This window comes from Pleurodeles waltl, chromosome 5 (assembly GCF_031143425.1).
Source record: "Pleurodeles waltl isolate 20211129_DDA chromosome 5, aPleWal1.hap1.20221129, whole genome shotgun sequence".
Classification (NCBI taxonomy): domain Eukaryota; kingdom Metazoa; phylum Chordata; class Amphibia; order Caudata; family Salamandridae; genus Pleurodeles; species Pleurodeles waltl.
The window spans coordinates 1,211,649,803-1,211,672,951 of NC_090444.1; the positions used below are offsets into that span (position 1 = coordinate 1,211,649,803).

General features: G+C 43.3%; 1 protein-coding gene across 1 annotated transcript in view; it reads right to left on the minus strand.

Moving 5' to 3' along the window:
• ASCC3 (activating signal cointegrator 1 complex subunit 3) overlaps nucleotides 1-23,149 on the minus strand; it is a 1,806,704-nt gene that overhangs the window by 638,190 nt on the left and 1,145,365 nt on the right. The gene's annotated exons all lie outside the window — the stretch shown is intronic.

The following is a 23,149-nucleotide window of genomic DNA, read 5'->3' on the forward strand; positions in this document are numbered from 1 at the left end:
TATACTTTTTAGTGTATGGAAAAAGAGCAGCAGAATTGAAACCTGGTTGGTGGAGTGGAGAATTGTGACAATACTGCGAGGTCCCAGTCTGTGACAAAAAGCACTGTCAATATGTAAGTCATTATTTTAAAGTTGCATTACACACAGTATAAGATAGCCTGCCACATAATGCGCAAAATGGTTTAAGATCAAAAAGTGCTTCCAAAATATAGATTTTACTAATACCCAGATTGTACATAGTGCAGTTTTTTAATAACTATCCTTTAAAAACACAATTCACAGCTCAGCTGGTAATAACTTTGTAACGCAACTCAAAAAGAATAAATCTTTGTCATCACTAAGCTTCAAGTGAAGCCATAAATTCAAGCCAATTAGGGACGGCTCCTACGCAGTATCGTCCTCCCCTAGCTAAGAGCCAGCAGATGAAAAATAAAACAATAGCTTACTATAATTTTATTTTTCATCTGCTCGCTCAGCCAGCAGTCCAGGGAGGGGTGGGGCTGGGCCACGGGAGGGGGAAGAGGAGAGAGTGCACATAAGTGCACATGTGTGTTTGGCAGGACGTCTCAGGCCGGTCAAACACACAAGAGCACTTAGGTTTCTCCAACCCGGCTGTGTTGTACAACCAGGCTGGAGAAACTGCACAGACCCCCAGGGCAGTGTCTGAGCAGTGGCCCAAGCCACTCAGACCAATCCTGACAAAGCTCTCATCCTTGGTTTGGCATGAGAGCAGCACCAGGATTCTTGGGGAGCTTGTGCTGGTGTCCCAGTGAATGCAGGGACACCAGAAGAGAAGCGAGGCGGCAGCGAGAAAGGTATGCTTTTTTTTAATTTATTTATTTTTACTTGTTTCTCCCGTCCCCATCCACCCCCCCTGACATTTGCGGCAGCGGCCACTGAAGCAAATACCAGCTTCCAAACAAACTCTACATTTGCAGATTAACCAGCTGCGCACATTTGCATTTCTTTCAGGCAAGCAGGCACACTGGCAAGGAGGCTTGTTTAGCTGTCTGTCCCATCCTCCGTTTCATAGCACAGGATACTCTCTGCCTTACACTTCAGCTGAAGCATTTTAACTCTCGGAATTGACTGTCCGAGGATGGTTGTCTTTTCACAAAAAGTAGGGGGAACTGTTTTTCTTAATTAAAAGGTACGGACATGTCGTGTCCCTCAGACCATTCCATATTTCAACCACTGTACCCAGTACAGAACACACTGCAAAGACTGTTTCCAAAAGACCACAGTAAAGCATTTATTTCCAAGCATGCTTCCACAAAATCAGCTAGGCACTTACAGTCTCAAAATTCTACATTGCAAAGCAGGGATGAATCTCGTATGCCCACATTTTATTACATGCATGGCTAAACTATGCAAATAAAGTCGCATGCCAGGGATTGCTAACATGTGTCCAAGTATGTACCCCGTTACATGTTGACGTTCACACATAACCAATATTTGTGCCATAAACATTGCCAGGCACTTCCTTAATGTACGGAGATGTTGTTATGACAAATATTGCATCATATTCCAAGGTAGGTATGAGGCATCCTCTAAAAGGTGGGCTTCAGTCTCTGCATAGAGCCATTTGTCGTCCTCCTGACCTTTCTTTGCACCAAGATCAATCATGCCGATGACACCCAGCTCTATTCAAAAAGGTTCATGAAGTGTAGACACCAGCCGTCTCATAGCCTGTCTCTTTCTCATTCAGTCCTCTGTGTTCAAGTCCTGCAATAAACCATCCCAAGCCAAGAGCATATTTATCTACAATGTCAACCGCTCCAAAAGAGAATAGATGAAAGACTGGTTCTGTACAACGCAAGTACAGGAATTTACTCAACAAACCACCAAAAGACCAAACTCCAAGGCTCCACCAAAGAAAGCAACCTCTACTTCAAGACTCCTCTTGCTAACATGATGCAAAATGCATGGCGCTGTCCTGTACATTTCAAAATATTATCATTTCATACCAAAACTAATTTCAGATCCACCAGACAACCTGAGTGTCCATACCTGTGTGCAACCACTGCCCGGCTCACTATCATCTACAAAACTCACCTGACACAAGTAATGAATGAACTCCGTGCCCTTCTCAAGCCTAAGGCATAAACTGTACCTCCCCAATCCAGCAGAAACTTCACTAGCCACTCCCACAAATCTACATCGCCTTCAAAACATGCTGCTGCACCTCCAGTGCAATAACAATCAATACTCCACCCAAATGACCTGAAAATCCGAGCCTCTCAGAAGGCTCACACAAAACCCACAGCTACAACCCCAAACAACTGGAAATCAAGTTTGACAAAAAAAACTGAAAAGACCAGGACCCAACATCCCCAAATTACACACACCAGCAGTTTTTGAAGGACATCCAGCCTTTAATCAGGCCCGCTACTTCACTTCTTCAGTTCAAGGAGAAGATGAACATCCATGTAATTTTCTTTTAACAAAGAAACTCTGGTTCGCCAAACCCCTATACTGCACTGGAGTAGGTATTAGTAATCACAGTCAATGATTCTGAATCAGTTTCTTTTTGTCCACTACATGGCATGCTCATCTGCTAGATATATATCATACAGGCCTCTCAAAAGGTACGTGCAAGTGCCAATAACTGCCATCATATTTCTAAATTAACAATTTTTGGGATATGTGATCATAGATCTAGGGGAGTACCAAGTGCCTAGGTTGTAATTTTATGTATTGTCCTAATTTGTTCAGTAACGGATACCTACCACGTGCCAGATACTGTTATAACAATTCTACATAGGTGCAAACCCTTAATCTCCCTAACGATTCCCTAAATATTTAATGAGCAGCCTTGAAAAAAGAATGGAAAATGCACCTATAGGGAGGGCTGACTGAGTGCTTCTTCATCCTAAGTCGCCTTTCCTGGACATGGATAGATCAGCAGTGATAATGTTATGAGGCTTGGGGAGACAGTACCCAACTTACTGCTTGTAAGCATTTACGTAAATCTTTGATTCCCTTTAGACACTTAAAAAAAATTATATAAGAATTCTCAAAGTTTACATTGAGTGCTACCTGTCCTTGAAGAACCACATCCCAAAGAAGTCAGTGCCAGCAAAGCATTGACGTTCTCCAAACCGAATCAGACCACTGTTCCACCACCTACACCCTTGTCCTTCCACGCCTATCTGGCAGCAATGCCTGGAGCCCTCCTGCCTGATCAGAACTGGCTGCCTAAGCAAGCGCCCGCCATCTTAATCCTTCTGCATCACCTACAGATTTGCAACAGCGGGTTCACTGGCACATAAACCGGTCATCTTTGACGCTCAACACAACACTAGACACTGTGGAATGGGTAGAACTGGCATTAAAAAAACAAGAAACAGAAAAACTCAAAGGAACAGCATACCAATGCGCCTTGAATTCAGATTGGAACACAGCGCCATCTTGCAAGCCTGTGCAGAGGGTTCTAGCTCACGGTGTCTCACCATGTGATATTGGCACTTCACAGGGAGACGTACGAAAAGACCCATTATTTTTTGATGTAGGGAGGCAGTTTGTGAGTTGGAAAGTCTAATATGGCGCGGAGAACACGTATGAGGAGAGCCAATATCGTGGGAAAGTGTCCAACTTCACTTCCGCGCAGTGGTCAAAGTGGGAGGGATCGGAGGGGAACAACGTGCCCATACATTTATGATCTATGAAACACCATTCCCCTACTTTTTGTAAGAAGACAACCATCCCTGGATGTTTAATTCTAATATTTTGAAAGCCTTAGCTGAAGCATCATTCAGTGAGCCTTCTGTGCGGTGAAACCGGAGCCGGGCAGACAGGTAAATAAGCCTTCCCCTTCCAGGGCACCTGCTTGCCTAGGAGAAATGCAAATGTGTCCTACGAGTTAATCTGCAAATGTAAAGGATGCTTTGGAGCCCGTACTGGCTATAATTGACCTAATCAATTGAAGCTTTGTGATGACAAAGATTTATTCTTTCGGAACAGTAGTGCAAAGAGTTAACAACTGGGCTGTGAAATGCAAACTTGGTGACTTTGAAAGAGCTGTCATTGTGGGGGGCATTACGTGCAGCCTAAAAAGATTTACCACTACGTAACGTCATTATCAGTGCCACGTCCCTTATGTCAGAGTATTAATTAAAGGTGGGAATGAGACTGATCATGACTATAGAGGATATAAGTATTATGCCAGGTGAGCAGCGTTTTACCAATGATCTGGGCATTAAATGTGGACATTATCTATTGCTGTGAGGGAGTCTGGGCTTTATCGGTTTTGAGAGGTCATGGCACTCATAGCTATGGGCTGTGAAGTGCGTGCTTTTAATCGCAATTGTTTTTTTACCACGCTCAATACACCTGGCAGTGTTGAAGGGACAGTAATGTAAAAAAATTGCATTACGTACACTCTAGGTATTACTAAAATCTATATTTTGGAAGCATCATTTTATCTTAAACATTTTGAGCATTTTGTAGCAGTTTATCTTTTGCTGTGTGTAATGCAAGTTTAAAATAATGAATTACATATTTGTGCTATCTGTCACAGGTGGTGACCTTGTAGCACTAAAAATACACAAGTCTCTTTCCTCCACTGCACCAACCAAGACTTAACTCTGTGGCTCTCTGGTTACACATAGACCTCTGTAGTGAATGAACTGATAAAGTTTTCATAATATACTATAGTGCACTTCCCAATGAGCAACAACATTCTACATTTATTTCTCATTTAACCTGCGTGTTATTTTATATGTAGCTACCTGACGGTGAAAGACCAAAAAAAAAGTACAGATTTTTTTAAAGCCACACCTTAGACCCCGCCCCCACGCTCACTGACTTCGCCCATACTGCATGCAGCATCACATTTCCTATACTTTTTTTCAATGCACTTCGACCACTGCTTCCGCGAATAAACACGTTATACCTGTCTCTGCCCACTGGCCTAATCTACATGATATACTGTGCCTTCCTCCTCTTCCTGTGTTATTTTTACACTCTTTGAACTATTCCCTTCCATTGGATGTACATAGCGCCCCCTCTGTTGTGTGGCTTGCTTTGTTCTCTGTAAATATCAGAGGCGATAGTAAGAACAAATATAGCTTTGTCTATTATAATTTTGTTTCCATACTTCAGACAGGAAAGGTCGTGTGCGCCCTTACTCGGTGAGTGACAGTTTCATAGCTCCCAAGTCCCAACATGTAAAGAGTGCACGAGTATGATTTAATGTCTTAATGCAACAGTGTCACCTAATTGACATTTCGCCCCTGCTTTCAAGCTGGCAACGGAACTAGAGAAACCAGCAGGTTTTTGTTCTTTTGACATAGGATGACCAGAGGTCCCGGATTTCCCCGGACAGTCCCGATATTCAAACGACAATCCCGTGAGGTGTCCCGACGCTTTTGTTCATTTTAAATAAATAAATGTCCCGGTTTTTGGGGCATTGGTCAGGTCAACCTGCAAACGCTTTTATTAATTTTACACAAATGCCCCGCATTTTGGGGCAAAGGTCAAGCCAACCTGCGAATCAGAAGCGAAAGGTATGGTCTCCTTTCACATCACCTCGAGTCTTAAATAATGTGTGTGAGTATGTATGTATGTGTGTATATATATGTGTATATATATATATATATATATATATCCATACACAGCCCAGATATGAAAGTGAGATTAAAGGCTTTAGCCTACCTTTATGTCTAACCCGTCCCGTTTTTTTCTTTTCAAAATCTGGTCACCCTAATACAGGGGCACGTGTATTAATGAAAAGCTTAATTGTTTAAACGTCAGCAGTTTCTTGCGGCTTGCATCCTGGAGGTGACGTGTGAGAACTAACCGATGGTGTCAGACCAGGCAGCATAAGGCGATCTGACCAAGATTAAACGTGTGTCAGGATTAAGTGGGGCTACCCTCGCACTTCCAAGAACGGTCTTCGAATGAAATCCACTTCTCCTTTTTGTATATAACATAAAAAGTCACAAGAGACGAAGAATATGAAGCACGTTAAATGTGTTGACCAGCTAATAAGGAAAGCGAAGACAGAACATAAAGCGATCCTGCAGGAATATCTTATTGTAACATATCTTACCTCCACTGAATATTAGTGCATGTAGCTGGAAAATAATGCGCAATAAAAACATACGTACGTCGCAGCAGTTAACTTTGTATAACAGTTTACATTGCTGTTGTATCCCTTTTCTTACTCGTGTCTTGAATCCCTTTTCTTACTCGTGTCTGTTTCTGATCTGTTTATATTCCTTGTATAAGTAGGGAGCACGCACAAAGGTGACAAGGTCCTACTCCTATTAATCTAATCGTGCAGAAAAAAACGGGAGTGAGTGTATAGCATAGATTTCCTTGAGAGCACAGGACTGATAACAATAAGTAACAATAATCACTCGATTTAAACTTAGCTTGAGTACTGGAGCAGTGTCCTGTCGGTGTAAAGCGCTTCAAGCCTCGCCAGGGTAATACGCGCTATATAATTACATTACAATGGAACTGTAACCAAAGGGAAACGACATCTGTGTTGTTTAACATTTGTGTTAAATTTACAAGTGATCCACAAGGTGGCACTCGCGGCTTACTTTTGAGAGGAAATGGCCACCGCAGTATGAAGTCTTAGACAAAACTAACAGCGGCGGTATCTATATTTGGCTGCCAATGTTTTCAACTGCAAAAGGAGCAGACATTCATCACCGTGGGTGCGCGTTAAATCTATATAGTCAGCGTTACAAAAGAGTTTATTTGCAATCTAAAATGCATGCTTTGTAAACTCCAATTGAACCACTCCAGAACGACCTCAAACAACGATGAGATGTGAAGTCCAGTCCCAGTGGAGCTAATCTCTTCGGCAGAGGAAGGTAGGGGACGAAGGCATAGCTGCTTCCTCACTTATCTAAGCCATACGTAATTTACACATTCTAATGTATAAACCGAACGAATGCGATAAAACTACTGTGTAGGTTCAAGTTGACACTGACATTGGCGACGACGGCTAAGGTCGAAGCCTCAGCACACTGGAGACAGTGTTTGCAGTTTCTAGGACTTTAATTGCAGTAAGCAGGTTGAAACCCCGCGGGGAAGCTGTACTCACGGTTTGAGAGGCCGGTGTATATCAAGCAGAGTGGCTGCCGGTACTCGCCGAAGTATTAACAATCAAGTACGCGTGCCGCTGGTTCGGTTTCGCTAGAAAGCCTATGGACTGATCGAAAGAAAAGGGCAATAGGGCCATGGGGCACAATCCTGATGAATTGGTGCATATAACCGCAGGAAAACGTGTATTACACAAAAAAACAACGATCGTTTTCCCAAAAAGGTAAATTAACCTTGCTTGACCTGATGTTTTCCCAGGTCTCAGAAAGACGCTTGGAATTATCTCAAACCTCCTAAAGCTGTGGTTTTCGAACGTTTTAATGCTGTGCCCCCTCCTAAAAGTGGGGAGAAAATAATCGCCCCTTCCCCCCAGAATTTTTCACAATTGTCCTATTAAGTTGGCAATGTTTACATTTGTCTAGACTTATTAAAACATTGCACTTAAGTTCTGTTACCTTTTTAAAAATGCAGTAAATGTTTTTCTGCTTAAAACATAGCACTGTTATCTACATAATGCTTCTTTAACTAGAGCATGGACCTCCCTCCTCATCACTTGCGCCCCCCTAGTTTGAAGTTCACTATGACATAAGGAACATGACAAACGCTTCGAAATACTGTTGTTTTGTAAAGTTGACGCTGCATCTCAAACATGAGTGTAAGTCCCTTTGCTTGCCAGCAGGTGGCGGTATTGTGTAAAGCCCACACTTTTCAACACTTCTAACCTCTGGGCATGTAAATGCAAACTCGACGTTTGTTTGAACAAATGAACAGGGTCTTAACGTGCCTGATGCCAAGGCATCTGTTTGGCAAAGAAATCACATCCACATGGAAGCATCAGCATCTGGCTAGACAAAGGAACACACAAACACATGTACAAATTCACAGCCGAACAATATGTTGTCAAATGACGATGGTGCTCAATGTCTTTTGTCACAGGCTAAAGGTACCACCAACCCAGAATTGCATAAACTGGATAAAGGCTAGAAACGAAGGCCCATGTTATTAGCACCCTAGTAATTGTGTTGCGGAATACTGCATTTGTTTTACCAAAAGAGCGACTTGTACTACTAAGCGATTCTCAAAAAAACATTATGCCCACTCAAGTAATGGGGAGTAATTTACAGAAGGAAAAGTCACTTACCTTCTATGTTAATGATCTTTCAGGTAGACTATTTACCTGCAGATTTCCAATCAGTTGAACTGCTCTCCCATACCGACAGGGGGGCTCTGGTTCCATCTCAGTGCCTGAAGTGAAGCAGACACAATGTCCTTAGAGCCATATAGCGCCCACTCCGCACCTGCCTGCAAACGAACCACTAGAGAGCCCTAAGCTGCCAGTGTGTGTATGTGACTTGGAGGATGCAGAGAGTCAGCAGACCAATCAGGTAAATTACCATCAAAGCTGAAAACCATGTTCTTTCACAAAACATCGGAATCATATTCTGAATGTCTGGGATCCTCTAAGGAGGAGGAAACGCTCTGAGCAATGTTGTGTCTACAACTGCCCCTATAAACAGGAGGTGCAGAGGGCTCTAGGTGAGACCTGAGTACATTAATAGAAAGTCGACTAGCAGCTATGCTGTTACCTGTAGGTTACATGACACATCTGTGGTGAGCTGGCTTTAAACAGCCAGTCATCTAGGTACGGGACCATCAAGATCCCCAATACTGTCAGATGAGCTGCACCCACTGCCATCGTCTTGGTGAAGACCCTAGCTGCCAATGTTAGCCCTAATGAGAGGAATGTAAACTAGTTATGACTGGACTGTACCCCAAACTGCAAGTACATCCTGTGAGACTGCAGGATCAGCATGTGGAAGTACGCAGCTGGCAAGTCTAGTGACACCGTCTAGTCTTCCGCTTCAACCACCAACAGAACCTAAGCTAGGGGTCACATCTTGAACATTTCCTGGTGGAGGAACAAGTTCAAAAACCTGGGATTAAGTAGTAGATGAAGAGCACCGTCCTTCTTTGGAACCAAGAAGTACCAAGATTAGCAGACCCAATCTAACGTCCTGCTTTTGAACCAACTCCACTGCTTCTTTGTGCAGCATGCACACCAGTTCTTGCTGCAGGATCCGAAGATGGTTTTCCAACTGAAAGGATGGATAGGTTATACCTCCTCTCTACTATTTGGAGGACCGACTGGTCTGATGATATGGTCTTCCAGGGTGGTTGAAAGGAGGATGCCTGTCCCCCAAGTGCTGCAGATGCTCCCCTCAAGAGGAATTTAAAGCATCTTTCTGGGTGGTGCAAAAAAAGGGGCGGAGGAGAACTGCTGATTCTGGCAACCCCTTTCCTTACCTCTGCACTGTTGAAGCTGTAGATTTTGATGCGGATAGTCTGTTTGGGATGCTTTCGTTGGTAGCAGATAAAACCTCTTGAGAAGCCACAAACCCTCTGGAATAGTTAGTAGTCCTGGGTAGGTGACTGCATACGCAAATATCAGACAGCTCTCCTGCCCACCTTGAACCACTCCAAGTCAGCTTCAGCTTCATCTCTGAAGATACTTATCCTGTCGAATTGCATGTTCATTAATGCAACCTGTACATCGCCAGAGAAACTGGTCGTTCTGAGCTATATCTGCCTCCATAATGTCACAGATGAACCCCTGAACTTAGGATCTGTCATGATGCATCTGTGCGGGAGGTGGGGGGAGGGAACTAACGAGAGTGCGCCAGGGTGGTTGTTACAGGGCTCTAGGGGCATCATGTCAGCATCACTTCCACAGCTGAGACACAACCAAGTGCATTCTACCAGCACAGGAGAGCTATTGACATTTTTCAGATCCAGAATGTCACCTGGGGCTATTCAACAAGTAAGGAATCTGCAGGCAGCGTACCCATCAGAAATCAATCTTATTTCTGCTTGCAAGTCCCAAGTTTCGGGTCTGTTTAGCAGGACAAACATCATCAGGTTTGGCCTGATGGAGGTTGTCCTTGGTATCAACAGAGATATTTATGAATAAATTAATACCGCAACATATGCGTAAATCGACATATGTAAACGCACTCTTACACTATGGAGTAAATTTACTACTTTTGGCTATTTGCCATTTGAGTGTAAATTTACTCCAAAGTATAGCTGTACATGTCTCCATGCCCTGTATCTAGGGGATGGAGTCAAATATCCAAATGTAAAATACTACCTGTAGCTTTTTCCAACACAGATGGTGGTGATGTACGTCACCTTGTGAGAGATCTCTCTTTGGGAATGAATAGGGAAAATGATTAAAATGTATTATATTTTATTAAAAAAATATTTCCTTTATTTTTCTGGAAAATATTAATGTACAATATAATAAATAATTATTTTAACCTAGAATCAAAATCAAATCTTAGAGCACAGTATATCTTCAGAATAAGTTCTTGTTAAATAATTTAAATATGTTAATTTATTTTTTTAATATTTTTGACACAAAATAAAATATGCTACCTAGCAATGTTATTTTTAATTAATATGTAGTGAACTTGTTTAGTGCTTAATGTAAATTAAGTTTTGTATATTTAATCAAAGTTAACAAATTATTTTTTTAAATAAACTATTATTTTTTAAAATAATAAAATAATTTTACATGCTTTTAAAAAAAAGAAAACAAATATGTATATACAAAATTAAAACATTGAAGTAATGTAATTATTTTAACATTACTTTCTATGGGATGTTATGTTAAGCACTTTTCTCAATTAGTTTTAATGGGCATGTTCTTTCGTACTTGTGAGTAGCTTTGTGTGGTGCTAGACAAGAATGGCTGGAGTACATGTACTACAGTTGTCTCACCTTTATGGCAGCACTAACTTCAGAAGTGTAGTTTGTAAATAGCAATGTCTTACTTTTTTATGGGTGGCGGTTTGCACTAGAGTGTCCCTCCCTAAACACCAGCTTACGTTTCTCAGAAACTCTCCTTATACCTCAGTAAACCACCCTCATTTAGGAGTAAATTTTTTCTATTTCCCACCACTCTCTCACTCCTTCCAAAAGTTACTACTAAGTAGTAAACCTTCATATAAAGAGACCTCCCCATAGAAAATATAGAAGCAGAGATTTCAACCCATAGGTTTGTGAAGTGCAATTTATAGTAATAGTAATACTGTAGTACTACTTTACATGCTACAAAATGCAGTTTGTGAATCAGACACTGTGTGCCCAATTTATACAAATTTTTGAACTTCCAAAAGATTCACTTCTTTACACCTTCTGAGTAGAGGATATATGATCTCAGTCTCTTTCTCTGCTCTGTTACTTCTTTGCCTCTACTACTATTCCATCGCAAAATAGGACAATTCACAGTCCTCATGATAAACAAGTGAACGAGTTGAGAAAAGGGGTCTCCCACTAAAATGGACAGGAAATCCATAAACACACCTTAGCAACACAGTGGCAACACAGATTTCACTGCAGTATTTATGACCAGACTTGCGCTAATGTGATAATTCCACACAATCTTGGTGTTGATCGCCAGGGCACATAAAGATGATGGAGTCAGCATCCTACACCTTACCAGTGCTGCACTAACGATACCGTACAATACTGTAGTTGTATCATTTGGACGTTGATGTTTGAAATGACTCAAAACGTGATAAAGGCACTGGCTCCCTCCAAAATGGCGTGGATGTCTTCATATTATTGTAAATCAAAGCATTCTTTCAAGAAACAGGTTAGAGAAGTGGCCTAGACTTTGGATATTGCACAGACTAAGAATTGTATATATGAAATATCTATGAAAGGAACAGGCCCACTCTCAAATATCCATATCTTTCCTGCCTGCTAAACTCTGACCAGTGACGTGGGGGCAGTGTTTCTAAAATAGGCGTAACCTTGCTTCAAACATTGCCACAGCATCAATAGCAGTGTACTAGCAGGACTGGTCAAATATGCACTTATCTGCAAAAATGAACCCATATCTCAATTCTGCAGAGGTCAGCCATTTTGTTTGGGGATGGGAAACCCAAACAGGTGAAAGAAATTCTTTCAGCAAGCGTTATATGAATTCATGGGCCGAGCTACCCTTGGTGCAGCGGGTGCAGTAACAATGGAGCCCTACGAACCATGATAATTGCATATTGTACTAACTCAGTAGCAGAGGAAGGAGCCATTTTCTTTGCTTGCACCAAGGCCTCCTTGCTACGCTACTGCTTGAACTATGGGCCTTACTTTCAGCCACATGCCCTCAGTATGCAACGGTGTAAAAGAATAATGTTCAAGAAGAGATGAGAAAAAGAATGGGTAAAAGATCCACAAAGTAATGTATAAAATCATTGAGATTTTCTTTCTAATATAAAGAAGGACGATTTCAATTAACTAAAAAAATAAAAAAATAAACTATATAATGAGTACAACCGACTTGGATAACAATAGTAATTATTATTATGAACAAAGAGATAATTCAACTTTTAATTATTTGTTATATATAAATCCCTTTTATACACTGGTCATTTGTTCTGTGACACGTGAATAATTATTAGTAATATTTGAATAATTACTGTTATTTATTGAGTAGATCATTGATCTATGGAAAGTGTTGACCGATTGATTCAACGACCCTTGGCTGTAATGACAACTTCAACAACATCCCTGTAACTCCACATAGAATAGGATTGTAGCTCTCCAGCACAGCAGAAAGGATGCTATGGATTAGAGAACAGTAGGGGAAGCAGCATGCACCAGCTGTAAGCGCGCGCACTGTAACATTTCCACTTAGGTCGCCAACGTGCAAGGATCAGAACAATGGGAGTCAGTCCAGTACCGCTTCAATGGACTGCAACCCACAGGCTCATCCTCCTGAGCTGAGCAAGGCAAAGAAGAAAGTAGTTCCTGAAACGAAAAAAAAACAAAAAACCCACAAACTAACCAGGCGTGGACCACTTTCTCGAAAAAGCACGTTTTCTCAGCAAGAAAAGAGCTGAAACTCTTAGCATAAGAATTATCAGCAAATCACATTATCCTGCAATTCATCATAGAGCAGAAGATGAAGTGTCTGGTTCAATATCCACCATTAGCTCATATTTATTTCATGTCAAACTGGGAGAGGAGGGATTTTTTTTTTATTCCGCAGGGGCAAGATTACAGAATCTCTGTCTTTGATAAGAACACCGAGATAAGGAGGAGACCAAGAAAAGAAGCTAATCAGCATGTAAGATAGCGATCGGGAGCGGGAATATAAAATGTGAAGCAGCCATTTAGCGGTGAGGAAAAGTATCTCTGTGCGAATTTGTCTAGCAGCTAGCTGCATTTGTACACAGAAGACTATCCTTTGCTTTGAATGCTACTAAACAAAACATCTAATAAACATATTTAAATACCATATCTAATATAAAAAAAAATCTAATATCCAAATGAAAGTCAGGGCAAAGGGGTGACTACATAAAAAATCGTTTCCTTTCTGTTTGTGCGTTTAGTAAACAACCGACTAGAACTGGTTTAAAGCAGTCAGAAAATACGAACGTGAATAAATTGCCAGAAAGGGCGTATGGAAACGCTCAATCTACTACTTCTTAACCTCTTGTAATTGCTTGGAGTGTAACTGCATTCCATTGTGTTCTTCCTTTTTTTTTTTAAAGCTGTTCTCTGTTTAAAAAAGACAACCAAGCATGCGCAAATCAGTCTTGCTCGAATCCAAAGGGGGGGGGGTGTAACCTAAAGTGCTGAGACACGTCACTAAGAGGAGAGTGCAGGCATCAATACATAGAATGGGTGCACCAACGAGGTTGGTATGTAACTTTTTGGTCGCTGCCATGAATTCCAACAGAGCTGAATCAGAATTTCACCCTTCAGTGTACAATAAATGGACTACCACCGACTTGGATTTAAAGATGTTATTTAAGAGGTGCAAAATCTGAAGCCACAAGCGGTATTTAGCAACTAACGCATTAATATTAAGAAAATACTAATAAAAACAATAGGCTCCATGCGTCTGACCAGACTTAAATGACTAACTGGATGTACTTATATAGCACCACTATACAGAAGAGATTATTTGGTTCTGGTCAATTTAGTCAAGAAAGGAGGGTCTTCAGCTTTTCCGAATTGCAGCAAAGAGGGACAGCGCTCTACAACCAGCAGAAGACCATTCCAGATTTGTACAGACAAATTAAGACATCCTGAACCCATTAGTAAAAGCCTTTTGTATATAATATGCACAAAGAGAGAGGAGGGTTATATTCAGCCAATGAACGAAGAAGGCAGCAACGTGGAGTCTGACTTTTGTCAGTGCTTGGACCACAACATTGTACATTACACAGCACTTGTGAAACAGTTGATTCTGACAATGCTCCATGCTGGGGCTTCCACTTGAGGTGAGGGGAGAGGAACCAAGAGGGAGACACACAGCACATAACATGCTTGAATACCTGGGTATCTTATTAATCACAGCACTAGCTCAGTGGGGAGGGATGATAGGGGTGAATCTATGGGAATCTTATGTATCCAACTGAAATGTGGTTAACAAAAGTGAGGAGCGAAGAAGTTACTTATCGCAGTAGAAAACAGCAAAGGTGGACAAACTGAGAGGGTCTGAAGCTCTTCAACACTAAGAGCAGTAGTATTTGATACCCAACAGAACACTTTTTAGAATAACAAGCCAAACTGAGTAACTGTGCATCGGCTTAAAAGAGGCTGCCATAAGAAAGTCAATACAAAGTTCAAATTCCATTGAAGAACCGTAAACAGAGTGGGGAGTAGTGAGAGTGAAAACCTTAGGAAACAATACCAGCGATGCACAACACAAATTTGAAGAAGCCAGAAAGAAGAGATTCAATGGGGTTGATGTCTTTCGCCTTGCACTACTGTGTAAACTTAGGTCTGCGGGCTGTGTAAATGTGTTAGAAAGGGGTCTCTAGTTGGCAGTCGGTTTGCACTCTGTCCATGCAGGGACCAGGTTAAAGGAGATACACACTTCGATAACCCCTGCTCACTCCCTTGCTAGCTTGGCACAAGCAGTCAGGCTTATCCTAAATGTAATGTGTAAAGTATTTGTACCCACACACACAGTAATAAAGTGGAAACACTACAAATTGGACACCACACCGGTTTGGAAAAATAGCTAATATTTATTTAAATCAAACAAGACCAAAACGATAAAAATCCAACACACAAAAGTAATTAATTTTGCAAGATCAAACACAAAAATAGTGCCTAGAAGCACAAATGCTGCAATTGGGTGTTATCACGGCGTCGTAACGGAGAGGTTTCCCACAATACGAAGTCACTGACGCCGGGCACGGAGTCACAAGGTCCCCAGGTACAATACCTTAAGCAAAAGTGAAGGAAACAGACCGGTGCAAGGAGTCGGGGAGCGAGGTGTCGCTGGATCTGATGCGTCGGTTCCAGTGCTGCAGGGCGAAGGCTTTGGTAAAAGGCGTCCGGTACTTGCTGCGGAGCGGTGGAGGTGAGGTGGGGTCGGTTGCAAGCTGTCTGTCCCTTACACCTCCGGCAGGATCGATGTTTGGCGAAGTCAAGATGCTGTGGGGCGACCTCACGGGGTCGCAATCACACCACAGGGTCGCAAGTGCTGCGATGAAGTCGGGTGTCACGAACGTCGGTGCTATGACACTCTGATCTCACGAGTTCTCAGGACGTCAATGGCTCCAGCGACGTTGTGCCTGCGTTGTCGGTGGGGTCGTCCCGCTACAGCGAGGACCTCAGCTTCAGGTTTGGGCGGCGTCGCGGGGATCGTGCAGCGACATCCTTTGTGAAGTCACACGGAGTCGTCCGAAGTCGTTTCATAGTATTTTCACCAGGTTTCACTTCCAGTGGCCCAGGAAATGGAATGGCACCACCTGGCAAGCTAGAGTCCTCAGCGAGTGAACTCAGAGACTGGTTGGTGAAGTCTTTGCTGTACCTGAGACTTCAAAACAGGAGGCAAGCCCAATCCAAGCCCTTGGAGACACCTCTCAAGCAGGAATATAGCACAACGTCCAGTTTTTGTCTTCTTTCACGCAGAAGTAGCAACTGCAGGCCAACCCCGCAAAGCACAGTCACAGGCAAAGGGACAGTACCCCCTCAGTACCCCTCCTCCGGCTCTTCTCCTCAGCAGAGGTTCCTCTTGAATATTGAAGTAATCTAAAAATCTGGGGGTTTGGGTCCACTACTTGTACCACTTGTTGCCTTTGAAGTAGGCAAACCTAAAAGTAAAGTCTCTGTTGTTCACAAGATACTGGCTTGCCCAGGCCTGGCTCCAGCCTCACACCAGAGAGTTGAAGACTGTATTGTGTGTGGGCAGGCACAGCCCTCCCTCCACTCTAGCTCAGATGGCCCATCGGGATATGCAGGCTACACCCCAGCTCCCTTTGTGTCTCAGTCTAGTGGAGCTTCACAAACAGCCCAACTGTCAGTCTGATCCAGACAGGGAATACACAAACAGGCAGAGTCACAGAATGGTTTAAGCAAGAAAATGCCCACTTTTAAAAGAGGCATTTTCAAATTGACAATCTAAAAAACAACTTTACCAAAAGATGCATTTTAAATTGTGAGTTCAGAGACCCCAAACTCCACATCTCTATCTGCTTCCAAAGGGAAACTGCACTTAAAAGTTATTTAAAGGCATCCCCCCATTTTAACCTATGAGAGAGATAGGCCTTGCAACAGTGAAACCTGAATTTGGCAGTATTTCACTGTTGAGACATGTAAAAACACACCAGTACATATCCTACCTTTTACATACACTACACACTGCCCATGGGGCTACCTAGGGCCTACCTTAGGGGTGCCTAACATGTATAAAAAAGGGAAGGTTTGGGCCTGGCAAGTGGGTACACTTGCCAGGTCGAATTGGGCAGTCTAAAACCTGCGCAGGCAGACACTGCAGTGGCAGGTCTGAGCCATGTTTGCAGGGCTACTCAAGTGGGTGGCACAATCAGTGCTGCAGGCCTATTAGTAGCATTTGATTTATAGGCCCTGGGCACCTCTAGTGCACTTTACTGAGGACTTACTAATAAATCAAATGTGTCAATCATGGAAAAGCCAATTACACATACAATTTACACAGGGAGCACTTGCACTTTAGCACTGGTCAGCATTGGAAACGTGCCCAGAATAACAAAACCAGCAAAAACAGAGTCCAGCACACAGTCAAATCATGGGAAGCAGAGACAAAACAACAGGGGAGAGCACGCCAAGGATGTCAAGTCTAACAAAATGGATTTAGATGCAGGCTTTTCGACTACCAGGTTAACGCATGCAACCTCATCAGAAAGACAAAACAATTCTAACTGGCACCACTAAATCTCCATGTGGGAACGCATTCCATAAGGAACCATGCGGAGGGATGTGTATGGTACAAAACTGAGGTCAATTCCTTCTCTGGTCAAAGGTGAATGAAGCACAAATGGAACCTCCAATCTGGAGATCATCTCCATCACATCAGGGGGGTGCTCCTCTTGCGGCCTTATAGCCAGAGGCAACTCAGGGTATCGACCCATACGGTGAGTAAACCAGCTAGATGAGCCACTACAGGTAAGATTCCCCATGATTGCGCCCATTTCCACCGCTGGAGTGCTTCTCAACAAAGGGTCCAGAACATCAATCAGCAGTTTGTTGATATAATGCTCAATGGAAACGGTGACCTACAGAATTTAGAAGCTGACTTCAGAGTTGGAAGGGAGAAAGGCCTTCAAGGCAAGATGAATCTTTACAAGAGTTGTGTTGAACACTGCCACAATAAAAGCCAGCCTCTGCACTGAAGTGAGGTAAAACGTTTGGACACTGATGGTGAAGCCTAGGGCATCGGGAAGAGGCATCATCCGGTGATACTGAATCAGTGACTGGGACTCCACCTTCACCAGTCTGTCATTCATGTATAGAAAGACATGGGCTCCTGACCTCCGCAGCACAGCTGCCACAACTGCCCATAACGTTATAAAGTCGCACAGGCCTGTCATCTGCCATAAAGGGAGAAAAGCAAACTGACCCCACCATAAACCTCAAGTTGTTCCTTTGACCAGGGAGAATTGGAAAATAAAAACTGGCATCCTTGAGGTTCAGGGACACAAACTAATCTTCCAGGTTCAAGGCCAGGAGGACCTGTCTCAGGCACAAACGTCTTGATCTTGTTCTGTCACATGAAGAAGTTCAGAAGGCTGAGTGCCAAGCTTGTCCTCTGCCCTTCTTAGGGGAAAAAATCCTGAGCCCCTTTTTTTGGAGGCACCACTTTTATGGCCCCCTTTTCCAGCAAGGCAAGAACTTTCACCTCCAGGAGAGAGACGTAATCCAGTGAGCAAATGGGCTGGTGGAGAAGACTGGAAGGGCACAGTCTTGGCAGATTTGCGTGCAGTTGTTGTCTCCCAGAGTGCTAAAAGGGGAGATCCATTGACCACCAGAAGGTGATAACAGATGATTTTCTCCTTTAGACTCCTTTGTTGACACAGAATTCAGCTTTGTGGACAGTGTCATCACCAACCTCAAGATTAGGGCCAAAGAATGGCCTGCACAAACTGGGTGCAGTGCCTAGGTCGGTCTTGAGTTTGCCTTGGGTACTGGGGCAGAAGCCCATAGAGGTAAGGCATCAGGAGATATCCGGGTTGGAGATGCCAGAGTCCCAAAGACTGTGAGAACAGACCCACGTGGGGGAGTAGCCCAGAAAGTTGCAGAGCCATTCTGAAGAAGTTTAGAGTAGCTAGCCGGAAGGCCTTCACCTGCATGTGATCAGCTACGGACAGTAAAACTCCAACCTTGACTTCCTAGGTACTAGGCTTCACCCAAGATCAAGGAAGAATGCGACGGTGGGGGGAATGTCTTTGGTGCTCCTGGTGCTTTATGTATAAAGATTTCTTAGGGAGAAGTTCCCTAGAGGTGACTTAACTTTAGGAGAAGGAGTTTGTTAGGGAGTCTCTCTGGAAGGCTTAGCCAAAATTAACTTGGTCCCATGCCCTGATGACATTTAAGTCCATGGATGCACAAGAATCACATGTCTTTGTGTCATGTTCAGCGTCACACACCACTCAGTAGTCATGGGGTTCAGAATGAAAGTCTTGTTGCACCATCTGCAGGGCTTGAAGCATGTAGTTCTTTGAGGAAACATCTGATCCACTCTCTGTCAAAAGCTGGGAAAATTGCTAGTGAGACACAGAGAGAGAGCTCCAGACTACACTGGTGAGGTGTGGAAAAACCGGAACAGAACCAAGTGTCTGCTTTGGTACTTAATACACTCTGGTGACGTTATGTCCAGAGCCCAAGATATCGCACCACCTGTCAGCACTGGAGTGCCATTGTTAAGAAGGAAAATGTTTGTATCCATCAGAACTAGGCACATGAAATTGGGGCAAATGTTAAGTCACAACATGCTCACAAGCACATAATGTGTACACTGATTAGCGTGCTATTACCTTCCATTGTGTCAGATTAGCAGCAGGAGAAGTGCAGTAAAGCAGTCTTCAGAAATCTTCCCTTTCACCCTCCTCCTCCAGTGGGGCACTACCCACGAGGCAGTGGTCTCCGAATCAGAAATCTGAGATATTTAGAATTACTAAACAGACTTTTCAAATGCCAACATTAAACAGTAAAGAGGGAAGTATGTTCAATAAAGCCATTTGCAGATTCAGCAAGTACATACATTCTTCAACATTGAGCTCGAATCCTTGCAGCAATTTTGGTAGACAACAACCTTCTCACTGCATTAAGTGCTAGCTACCACAGTTACAAAGCTTGTGATTCGCAAAATCACAACCATTGCGCCTGTAAATGCACATCATTTGACTAAGGGTCCCTGAAATAGTTTCTGGCTCGCAAAGTGCCTCTTTTGCCTCATTCCGAATCACAAGGGGTGGGTGCCACCCACTTTAATTGTGAGTTGTGTCAATGCTTTGCAGTCGCAACCGTAAACACAAAGCCACAGCAGTTTACTCCCACCCAGAGAATGCTTTTTAGTAACCTGCCTGATTAGTACATCAATCTCATTGGAAGATGAAGTGGAGAAACAAAGCCAGTGTGCACAAAAAAGTCAGTCCAAAGCTTAAAAATTGTACAACTAAATAATAATGGAGAGGAAAGTTTTTTATTATTGTTTTTTTAAAACAAACTTTTTCTCTTCATTATCCCAGCCTTCAAAACAAGTGAAATACACTTTTTTTTTAACTGGACTAGGTTTCCTTCACTCTTGAGCAAAAAGTACTGCAATGACTGCCCCTGGTTAATGCAAGCGTGGTTACATGTAACCGGTTTGGAAGCATTTAGGTAAGATTATGTAGCCAGTTGGCTGACCAGGTAGTTCAGAGGAAAAGTGAGTGTACATCACCGAGGTGAATTTGGAAGTGTGAAAATGTAATGAAATGTAAAATGCAGATGATAAGGCCGAGGGTAAGGGAAAATAACAGTCCTCTTTGAGATGTGAGTGAGAAGTCCCCCATGATGCCCTGTCACTAGGGACTGGGTTCAAACTCCATGGCAACGTATTTATAGTCCCACTGGAAACTTTATCAGGGTGTGCTTTGTTGAATGCACGGAAATCATGAGGCTGAATAGGTGGACTGACAGTTTATATTACTGCAGCCGTGACCCGTCCTTTGGAGCTGAGGGGCCTTGCCCCCACCTTTTGCCCCTCAAGAAGAGTATCTGTCAGACCGTGCAAAGGTCAGCCTGACAGACACTTCATTTTCAGGTCAGGCAGCCAGGAGCTAGACACACGCTATCTGTGCAGGCTTCTGGCTGCCTGAGCTCAACTTTATTTGCTGAAGAAGTCACAGCCCTGGGGGTGTGACCTCTTCAGCCCAGCAAAGGTGTCTCAAGGCCCCACCCCCGTCATGATGAGGGGGAACCTCTCCAACTGCTTCGAACCTGGGTGCTTCAGTTTTAAGCCCTGAAGTGCCCAGGGCCGAATGTTAATCAGTGACACCTCGTCACAGAGTGGGGTGGGGTCAGCAGGCTCACTGACCCCATCTCACTCTGTGACGAGTGGGAACTGCTGCCTTCCCTCATTGGCTGACCTTAGATTAGCCAGTGAGGGAATGCAGCAGTCCCAACCCTCCTGGGACCTCCAAGGCAGACCTCAAGGTGTGTGTGTGTGTGTTTTTTTTTTTAAATGAGTGTTTGGTGCATGCATGTGTGTATGTTTGAATATTTGATAAGTGAGTGTTGTGAATAGATGTGAATGTGTGTGCGTGTGTGAATGAATAAATGATTGTGCATGTGTGCCGCCCCCTCCCTGCATCCAAAAATTATTGGCCGCCACTGCATTGTTGACTTGGTACTTATCACTTACGATAAAACTGCATGACATGATAAAAACAATGTGTGCTACATCCTGTATGAAGATGAAAAAAGGCTGTGAACCTAAAAGCCATATAAAGGCGTGGCTTTAAACTGAGTCACCTCTACGTAACAAAATGTTTGCCCTCCACCCGTTTGCTTGAGTATTTTCCCCTATTCAACATCTCATATCCATCGGGACAGACTCAACCTAGCTCCAAATGATCAAATAGTGGAGGAAAAAAACACCCCTCTAAATAATCCTATACCACAAATTAGAAAGAGTCCACTTTGACCCCCTAGAGCGCTCTGCTGACACTTGGGTAGGCTAGGTTTGCGCTATACAAATACCACATACATATAGACATGCATACATATACATACTCACCCTCTCCCACATACCTAAAACAAGAGAACACAGCCATACATCAGTGAATTCGCACTGAAGAACAAACAAGAAGAAAGCTGGGTATAAATTAGACTGCCATGCTTAACTGAGCAATAAAATGGGCACGATCCACATGTGAGGGTGCTTATCTGCCTTCAAAGTGCACATTAAGCTTGGCAGAATACCCCTGCCAAACAACAGCAGATGATGTAGAAGTCAGGTCAGACCTGTCATGTCATTATTCCTGCCTGCTTTACACCAAAAGAGATGTCAGAGCCTACTAATGAGACATTTCAGTCAGGAGGGTTATCCACATTCAGGAGGAAGTCTGGTACTGGGAAAAAAAAGCAGCATCCATCGTGTACTGGGTAGGAAAGAAAATGCATAAACTTTAACATCTGAAGCTATTTTTTGCATTTTTCAAGAGAGCTCTGCTATTCCATGCCATCATTTTCTGAGCTTTGACTTAGCTGGGTCAGAATGTGTTGCAACATTCTCGCCGTTATTGATTTAAGAAGTGAGGTTGTGCATGGTGCATGGGACCGGATAGCGCTGGTGGGAGCTGCTCATTCACAACCACTCACCCCCTCCTCCTGCCCGAGTCCCCAAAAATGCTACTATTCCTACAAACATGCTTTGTAACTAGCCACTCGCTCAGACACTCATCGGGTCCATAAAAAGTGTGTTATATTCCCTCTAAATACGGCTTCCTTTGAATAAATGTATGCAGCCTGTCTTCCCTGCTATCAAGTAAACACAGAGGTCTGTTAAATGGAATTATCATGGACACTGGTACTTTTGAGAGCCGATAACAGCCATTTTCTGGAAATCAACAGCACAACTTGCCCGGACTGTGCTCTAACCTTCAACCACTCCTCCATTTTTATTTCCTTTCAGAGAAACAATTTCTGAGCTACTGGCCCCAAACTACGAAGCATTTCTTGCAATCATCGTCCAGCACAAAATGGCGGCACCCTGCAGGCCACCTTTCTGAAAACACCCCCAGGACCTCTGCCTCCCACGTGTCCGAACAATACAGTTCTTTCCTTGGTGAGCACGTGCTTTGGCACAGGATTCGGAAAATCACCCTGCCCTTTTGAGCGCCGAGGAGGAAGCTCCTTCTGCTTGCGACTAAAATTCTGGGGGGTAACCAGAGCAGACCATTAGGCTGCAGAAGAAACACAATGCTGAGATCTACACAAAAACACCCTAGCGACTTTACAAATGGACTAACCTCCCCTGTTGTCCTTTGCTTGCACATTTCAATGGCTAACACTTTTGAAGATCTAACATAAAGAATTGTGTGGGTTTGCATTTATCAACAGATTGGGTCATGTGCTTCATCTTGATTCAGATCACATTGTGTGTGTAAAACTATTCTGAGGCAATGGCGGTAGTGGCTCTCACAAATAGCGGCAAGCGATTGCATGCGCATTAGCAGTGAGAGGCTTTTCCCCATAAACTCTAGAGCCAATAGGTAAGTTTACACCTAATAAAAGAGAAATATCAAAAAGAACTCTTGAT